We start from the raw sequence: 6,000 nt of genomic DNA on the forward strand, positions 1-6,000 counted from the left end.
ACTCCTGTGATTAATGACGAGACTACACTGTGTACCTTCTACAATGGTTTTTTTTTTTTTTTTTTTTTTTTTGCAAATCAGTGATTTCCTCACACTCTGAATACATTTTTGCAGTTGTTTCATACATCATTCAATATGTTTTATAATATTTGTAATAATAAATTTGGGCTGTTGTGCTCCTCTTTGATGTCTTGTCCCTCCAAGTTGGAATCTTGGTAGAGGGCTTCGAAGACATCATCGATGTCCCCCTCAGTGAGGCTTCTCTCTGAGAAGGATGGTTACAAACGATGACTGGCTCTTTACCTGAATGAAGGAAGACAATGATAAAGAGAGTTATTATGATGGGTCAAACATCAGGTCTGGCATTTTTCTGGGTGGGGATTTTTCAGATACTTATTGTTCAAATAGTATACTGTAAAACCAGAAACGTTCGTGGATGCTGTAGCATGAAACTTTTGCGAATTTGAGCCAACAGCATTTTGGGAGACATGAAACTTTTTCCAACTGCCAACTTGCATTCAACAGATTGTGTATAAATCAACCTTTTGCAGGCATTTTACTTTTTCATGAATCTTGCGTCTTGTGAAATCCAAGTTGAAACTAAACAATGACAGGTTGACTACACAGTAGTAAGCCCTAATCACACTCATTTCAGTGTCATTTGGGGGCTGTTGCTGTTTTCACTCTTCAAACTCATAAAATTTACTGAGTAGTTCCCTGTGATACACTCGCATTTACAGTCATTGATATTCAATACGGTATAAGCCAAGTACATTCTCAGTTGAATCGAAGGCAGCAACCAAAGTTGAAACGTACGTAGGGGCTCAGAAAGCCCGCATGATTTGTAGCTGTACAGCTCGCACTATGTAGCTGTACAAATCGTGTGGGTGTTCTGTGGCCATACCATAGACCATAGAGCTCTATGGTACGCATACCTTTCAACTTTCGTCGCTGCCTTAAATTCAATTCAGCTAGCTTATAGGTACCCTGTCAATGACGATGAATGTGAGTTATGTATTGCGGGGAACTCTACTCAGTAAAATTCTATTTTTCTGTTTAAGAATGGAAGTGACGACAACCCCCCAAAACACTGAAATAGGTCTGTGATTTTTACTTTCCAGTTCTTGTCACAGTCTAGTTTATCAATAGATTTTAGATGTCTGGTGCAAAACGCACAAACGTTAGCACTGCCTGTAGGTACATGTAGGCAAGTAAATGGTGGTATTGGTAGTGCCGTGGTACTGTATCTGTAGTGTACGTGTAACGTTAGGAGCATCCGAAAGCAGGTCGTCGGTCGTACTCCGTGGAGCCAGCTACCAGCGACAAAGACCCAATACTCTAAATTCAAGGCTCATCGTGCGGTGTTATCTTAAATAGTCTTTTTCTGTTTAGATAATGAACTCACATAACACCCAAAAAAATAGTATTTGCATCAACACTAACTTTACAGCACTGAATTATGCTATTGAGATCGCTAACACCAATATGCACATATGGGACTAGGTCTAAACGTATGCCAAAGTCAACTTACCTTCATCGCAGTTTCGCCGTTATTTTGCTTGGTATTTCACGGAAGACGTTTCACATGTCTATCTCTTCCTGATATCTACTAGGTCGCCTCGGGAAAACCACAGGAAAATGATGTAAATTGAGGATTTTGATGACGAAGTGTACGGTAATTTAGGCTGTACTACCTACATGTATTGTACCCATGTATAATTGCATTAGGCTAAATACAAGACGAGTAACCAAGTCTTTGGGAGCAGAGCGCCATCTGCGGCGAAAGTTGTGACATGGTGATTTTTCTTCAATTTTTCTAACCCTAACCTAATTAGAGTTAAAAATTTTCAACTTTTTCTTGGGAGATAGAAATTTTCTTTTTTAATATAGTGTAGAACAAGTCTTAAGGCTTATTTTAGATGAAAAAAAAATCATTACGTCTACGAAAAAGGATTTTATCAGTGATGCAAGAAGAGCCTAATTTGGAAAAATTAAAAGACGCAACACCAATTTTGTCCAAAAAATTGCCATATTTTCGTTAAAAATAGTCCGTTTGAGCTAATTTTTGGATATGTTATAGAAAAAGGTATGGGCTTTCTGCCCAGCATTGTTTTAATTTTTTTCCACTGAAAATAAAATGTGCTATTTTCAGCCCTAGAACAGACACCTTACTTCTATCCTCCGTACAACCCAACTGCATTTTTTGGTTAGGATTAAACATTGAACTTTGACCTGCAGGGGTTAGAGGTCAAAGGTCATGGGGTTAAGTACTAGCTAAATAAGGTACAATTCAAAAACCCTAAGTTGAGTTGGAACCGTAACCATGGTAACCAAATAAAGGACCCCCGGGTACCTATAATATTTTGGAAACGCCCTATATTTCTCGTCTGCAGAAAAATTTCAGAAAAAATGGTATAGGATCGATCAGTTATATTTAAATCATATATTATATCAATTTCAGCTCAAAAAAGTAAGAAATAAGAAAGTAATAACGATTTTTCTGAAAAAAAAGTAGGGTTAGCAAAAAAGACCTCTGCGTACCCAAAAAGGGACCGTTTGGTCCCTCATCTGAGTTTGCGCTTGAATTTGACCCCTTTAACCTTTGACCTTTGACCCGAAACTAAGGGTAGGGGTAGATACAATATTTGAGATAATACAGCATAAAACCCTAAGCTATCCCTCAACCTTTTTTCTAACCCTACGCTGTTAACCAACTTAAGAACGATATTTGAAACCTAGTTAGGGTTAGGGTTAGGGTTAGGGTTAGGGTTAGGGTTAGGGTTAGGGTTAGGGTTAGGGTTAGGGTTAGGGGGTTAGGGTTAGGGTTAGGGTTAGGGTTAGGGTTAGGGTTAGGGTTAGGGTTAGAGTTAGGGCATTTGCCAAGTATGAAAAGTGCTAGTTAAGAACCCAAATTTCGTGTATAGGTAGTACACCTGCTAGTTGGAAAATTCCCAAAATTTTGGACCTTAACTCCCAAAACTTTTTTTTTGGCGCCATTTTGAATTTTTTTGGAAAAATTTTCAAAGTAATTTTTGAAAGAAAATATTTTTTTAAAAAATGCTCAGAATTGTCTAAAACGTGTAAAAAACACATTTTGGGGAAAAAAATTTTCCATAGGTTTTGTACACAATTTTTTTTTGTGGGGTTAGGGTTAGGGTTAGGGTTAGGGTTAGGGTTAGGGTTAGGGTTAGGGTTAGAGTTAGGGCATTTGCCAAGTATGAAAAGTGTTAGGGTTAGGGTTAGGGTTAGGGTTAGGGTTAGGGTTAGGGTTAGGGTTAGGGTTAGGGTTAGGGTTAGGGTTAGGGTTAGGGTTAGGGTTAGGGTTAGGGTTAGGGTTAGGGTTAGGGTTAGGGTTAGGGTTAGGGTTAGGGTTAGGGTTAGGGTTAGGGTTAGGGTTAGGGTTAGGGTTAGGGTTAGGGTTAGGGTTAGGGTTAGGGTTAGGGTTAGGGTTAGGGTTAGGGTTAGGGTTAGGGTTAGGGTTAGGGTTAGGGTTAGGGTTAGGGTTAGGGTTAGGGTTAGGGTTAGGGTTAGGGTTAGGGTTAGGGTTAGGGTTAGGGTTAGGGTTAGGGTTAGGGTTAGGGTTAGGGTTAGGGTTAGGGTTAGGGTTAGGGTTAGGGTTAGGGTTAGGGTTAGGGTTAGGGTTAGGGTTAGGGTTAGGGTTAGGGTTAGGGTTAGGGTTAGGGTTAGGGTTAGGGTTAGGGTTAGGGTTAGGGTTAGGGTTAGGGTTAGGGTTAGGGTTAGGGTTAGGGTTAGGGTTAGGGTTAGGGTTAGGGTTAGGGTTAGGGTTAGGGTTAGGGTTAGGGTTAGGGTTAGGGTTAGGGTTAGGGTTAGGGTTAGGGTTAGGGTTAGGGTTAGGGTTAGGGTTAGGGTTAGGGTTAGGGTTAGGGTTAGGGTTAGGGTTAGGGTTAGGGTTAGGGTTAGGGTTAGGGTTAGGGTTAGGGTTAGGGTTAGGGTTAGGGTTAGGGTTAGGGTTAGGGTTAGGGTTAGGGTTAGGGTTAGGGTTAGGGTTAGGGTTAGGGTTAGGGTTAGGGTTAGGGTTAGGGTTAGGGTTAGGGTTAGGGTTAGGGTTAGGGTTAGGGTTAGGGTTAGGGTTAGGGTTAGGGTTAGGGTTAGGGTTAGGGTTAGGGTTAGGGTTAGGGTTAGGGTTAGGGTTAGGGTTAGGGTTAGGGTTAGGGTTAGGGTTAGGGTTAGGGTTAGGGTTAGGGTTAGGGTTAGGGTTAGGGTTAGGGTTAGGGTTAGGGTTAGGGTTAGGGTTAGGGTTAGGGTTAGGGTTAGGGTTAGGGTTAGGGTTAGGGTTAGGGTTAGGGTTAGGGTTAGGGTTAGGGTTAGGGTTAGGGTTAGGGTTAGGGTTAGGGTTAGGGTTAGGGTTAGGGTTAGGGTTAGGGTTAGAGTTAGGGCATTTGCCAAGTATGAAAAGTGCTAGTTAAGAACCCAAATTTCGTGTATAGGTAGTACACCTGCTAGTTGGAAAATTCCCAAAATTTTGGACCTTAACTCCCAAAACTTTTTTTTTGGCGCCATTTTGAATTTTTTTGGAAAAATTTTCAAAGTAATTTTTGAAAGAAAATATTTTTTTAAAAAATGCTCAGAATTGTCTAAAACGTGTAAAAAACACATTTTGGGGAAAAAAATTTTCCATAGGTTTTGTACACAATTTTTTTTTGTGGGGTTAGGGTTAGGGTTAGGGTTAGGGTTAGGGTTAGGGTTAGGGTTAGGGTTAGAGTTAGGGCATTTGCCAAGTATGAAAAGTGTTAGGGTTAGGGTTAGGGTTAGGGTTAGGGTTAGGGTTAGGGTTAGGGTTAGGGTTAGGGTTAGGGTTAGGGTTAGGGTTAGGGTTAGGGTTAGGGTTAGGGTTAGGGTTAGGGTTAGGGTTAGGGTTAGGGTTAGGGTTAGGGTTAGGGTTAGGGTTAGGGTTAGGGTTAGGGTTAGGGTTAGGGTTAGGGTTAGGGTTAGGGTTAGGGTTAGGGTTAGGGTTAGGGTTAGGGTTAGGGTTAGGGTTAGGGTTAGGGTTAGGGTTAGGGTTAGGGTTAGGGTTAGGGTTAGGGTTAGGGTTAGGGTTAGGGTTAGGGTTAGGGTTAGGGTTAGGGTTAGGGTTAGGGTTAGGGTTAGGGTTAGGGTTAGGGTTAGGGTTAGGGTTAGAGTTAGGGCATTTGCCAAGTATGAAAAGTGCTAGTTAAGAACCCAAATTTCGTGTATAGGTAGTACACCTGCTAGTTGGAAAATTCCCAAAATTTTGGACCTTAACTCCCAAAACTTTTTTTTTGGCGCCATTTTGAATTTTTTTGGAAAAATTTTCAAAGTAATTTTTGAAAGAAAATATTTTTTTAAAAAATGCTCAGAATTGTCTAAAACGTGTAAAAAACACATTTTGGGGAAAAAAATTTTCCATAGGTTTTGTACACAATTTTTTTTTGTGGGGTTAGGGTTAGGGTTAGGGTTAGGGTTAGGGTTAGGGTTAGGGTTAGGGTTAGAGTTAGGGCATTTGCCAAGTATGAAAAGTGTTAGGGTTAGGGTTAGGGTTAGGGTTAGGGTTAGGGTTAGGGTTAGGGTTAGGGTTAGGGTTAGGGTTAGGGTTAGGGTTAGGGTTAGGGTTAGGGTTAGGGTTAGGGTTAGGGTTAGGGTTAGGGTTAGGGTTAGGGTTAGGGTTAGGGTTAGGGTTAGGGTTAGGGTTAGGGTTAGGGTTAGGGTTAGGGTTAGGGTTAGGGTTAGGGTTAGGGTTAGGGTTAGGGTTAGGGTTAGGGTTAGGGTTAGGGTTAGGGTTAGGGTTAGGGTTAGGGTTAGGGTTAGGGTTAGGGTTAGGGTTAGGGTTAGGGTTAGGGTTAGGGTTAGGGTTAGGGTTAGGGTTAGGGTTAGGGTTAGGGTTAGGGTTAGGGTTAGGGTTAGGGTTAGGGTTAGGGTTAGGGTTAGGGTTAGGGTTAGGGTTAGGGTTAGGGTTAGGGTTAGGGTTAGGGTTAGGGTTAGGGTTAGGGTTAGGGTTAGGGTTAGGGTTAGGGTTAGGGT

This window comes from Diadema setosum, unplaced genomic scaffold (genome assembly GCF_964275005.1).
Source record: "Diadema setosum unplaced genomic scaffold, eeDiaSeto1 scaffold_65, whole genome shotgun sequence".
In the NCBI taxonomy this organism is placed as follows: Eukaryota; Metazoa; Echinodermata; class Echinoidea; order Diadematoida; family Diadematidae; genus Diadema; species Diadema setosum.